The sequence below is a fragment of the Zalophus californianus genome, chromosome 3 (assembly GCF_009762305.2).
Source record: "Zalophus californianus isolate mZalCal1 chromosome 3, mZalCal1.pri.v2, whole genome shotgun sequence".
Classification (NCBI taxonomy): domain Eukaryota; kingdom Metazoa; phylum Chordata; class Mammalia; order Carnivora; family Otariidae; genus Zalophus; species Zalophus californianus.
The window spans coordinates 40744660-40747507 of NC_045597.1; the positions used below are offsets into that span (position 1 = coordinate 40744660).

The window sequence follows — 2848 nt, forward strand, 5'->3', positions numbered from 1 at the left end:
TCCTCAACCCCTACTCCTCTGGCAACTGTCAGTTTGTTCTCTGTGTTTATAGGTCTGATTCTGCTTTTTGTTTGTCTGTTTATTTGTTCTGTTTTTTAGATTCCACATATAAGTAAATTCATATGATATTTATCCAATAACTCCACTACTGGGTATTTACCCAAAGAAAACACAATCACTAATTCGAAAGAATGTATGCATTCTTTTGTTTCCTTAATGGAACAATCTATACTGTCTACGCTGTTCACACAGCACCACTGAATACTGTCTATGAGATGTTAAGATATTTTTTCATTAGATTATAGGTCACCAGACCACAAAGAAATATATCCAAAATGATGAAGTCTACACCACACTTAGAAATTGTAGACCTGGATATGGATGTGATAATTATTAGACTTGAGTTGCTTCATTTCAAGGTTTAAGTTTGTGCTATAGGTAACAACAAAAGTATCCAAGGATATTTGGGTGCTAGAGGCAAGTCTGATCATTGTGCATCACATGCAATGTCCTTTTTTTCTATTTAGCAAAAGCACCTCTGAGTTTTAGCTAAGTTACTGAAGTCAGGCTCTTGGGAGTCAGGTTCTTGGGTCCATCAATGATAGAAACAGGGCCAGACCCAAAAGTCAAAAGCACAGTCTAGGCACTACTAGGGCAACAGCACGAGCTGAAGGGAGACACAGCTCCAAGAGAGGGGAGTTAGGCTGGCCTCCTGAACCAAAGGGGAGGTCCTGCTTATATAAAGTCCCCACTCAGGTTCCCACTCTGGTACAAAATGCTGATGATGGATAGAAGACTGTCTTGTTCTGATTGGTTGATTTTGGCAGGCAACTCAGGGAACTCACTGTTTTTTAAAGCCAGGGTCTTTCAGGTTTGTGGAGCCTCTGTTCCTTCCATCAACAGGAAATGGCTGGGGCTGTTGTTTATCAGTCTGGCTTATGTATTGGGCCACATCTTGGTTTTGCTTGGTAAGAGAAGCGGGTTAGGAATAACAGCCAAGAGGAAATGGCTCAGGTCCATAATGGTTTTCACTTGGGGCTTCCCCGCCCCGTGGTCCTTGACTGAGTCAGGGAAGCATATGTAGACCAAGCTAGGCAAGACATGCTTTCTCCCCTTGAAGCTAAGGATGTCAGTGTGGTAAGTACTTGATAATGAGGATGTAAACAAAAATGATAGTTTTTAACATCATTGTGAGAATTTAAGTAACTGAGATACAATTACACTTTTACCCCATGTATTTGTATTTACATATATTTACTCTTAATTCAAAATATCCTTGAAATATTTTTTAATTTTGCAGCTGTATAAAGATGTATGTGAGGGAACAGTGACTGGCAAGGAGAAGAAAAGAGTAAAACCAAAGAGAGATCCGACGCATAAGAGAATATTGGAGAGATTTTATTTTCCTTTGTCACAGATGGGTGAAATCTGAAGAGAAACAATGGTTTAGAGAACATTTCTAAAGACTAGAAATCTAGAGACCTGCCCATTAAAATAAAGATCTACATTTTGAAATCAAAGCATCTGCCTTATATTTGTGTTCTATTTGTACAGATTAATCCAGCTAATTAGCTATATCTACCTAGAAAACTCCTACATATGCTTTTCTTTGTTTTTAATAGATGGAAGGGTAGAGGACTTTTATGACAATATTATGTTTGGGACATAAAATAATACATCTTTGAAATTGGATGTTCCTTACAAAGACAAATGTCTTTTTTATTCAAGTTTCAGATATTTATTATTCAGTGTAAACCCCAGCACAACACCAACATGATTTTGTGCATTTAAAGGGGAAATATTTCCTGGATAAGTGGAAAATTGTGTGGATGGCTTCTGGAAGACCTTCATTCTAAGCAGCTTTATAGTGAAACATTTCATTTAGAAGTCTGGACCTTCTTCCTTCAGTTTGCTGGAATCTACATTCACTGAGTAGAACTTGTATTGATCATTGGGACACAGTTTGTTCCAGGGTTCTGGGTTATTCTTCCTATCCCAACTGACATCTGGATTGAACAATGCCCGGCACAAGACATACGGCGCTGCTCCAGTAGCTCCTGCCCCAATAAATAAGAAGAGGGGGAATCAAGCTCGGATGCTCCTTGGCCTGACCGATGATCCTGCATAACATGGTTGCTGCAGAGGCCTCCTGTCCAGGGGAAGAAAAAACCAAACGTGGAAGGCCCAGCACTAAGTCAAGACAAATGGCTTTTTAAAATCTTATTTTTGCAAAAACGGGAAAGGAGAAGTCATTTTTAATATCTCTTTAAAGGTGTTTTGAATTTAGAGTAAATGCCATGAAATTTTGCTACAGCTGTGATGAAGTATAGGGATGAAAGTACGGACATACTTCTGTCACTTAGCAAATTCTCATAATAGTGTCAAACCTAAATCTTGTGTAAAAATGACTTGTATTTATGGTGGGAACTCGCAAACCATTAACTGTTTTGTATATATGTCTAAGCAGCTAAAAGTAATTTGTTGTAAAAGCACTAGTGTTAATAAATTTCGATATCTTAAAAGACTTACTACTGGCAAATTTGTGGAGCCATTTAAAAAATTTCAACCTAGGGGCGCCTGGGTGGCTCAGTTGGTTGGGCGACTGCCTTCGGCTCAGGTCACGATCCTGGAGTCCCGGGATCGAGTCCCGCATCGGGCTCCCTGCTCAGCGGGGAGTCTGCTTCTCCCTCTGACCCTCTTCCCTCTCGTGCTCTCTATCTCTCATTCTCTCTCTCTCTCTCTCAAATAAATAAATAAAAATCTTTAAAAAAAAAAAATTTCAACCTAAAGACAGTTTTATCTTCTTCTCCTTGTTTGTTTTCTCTTTTTTCTCTCTATTCCCAAGCTT

General features: G+C 39.1%; 1 pseudogene; it reads right to left on the reverse strand.

Annotated features, from left to right (window-relative positions):
• Nucleotides 1-1819: 1819 nt before the first annotated feature.
• LOC113920884 lies at nt 1820-2131 on the reverse strand (annotated as a pseudogene).
• Nucleotides 2132-2848: the final 717 nt, after the last annotated feature.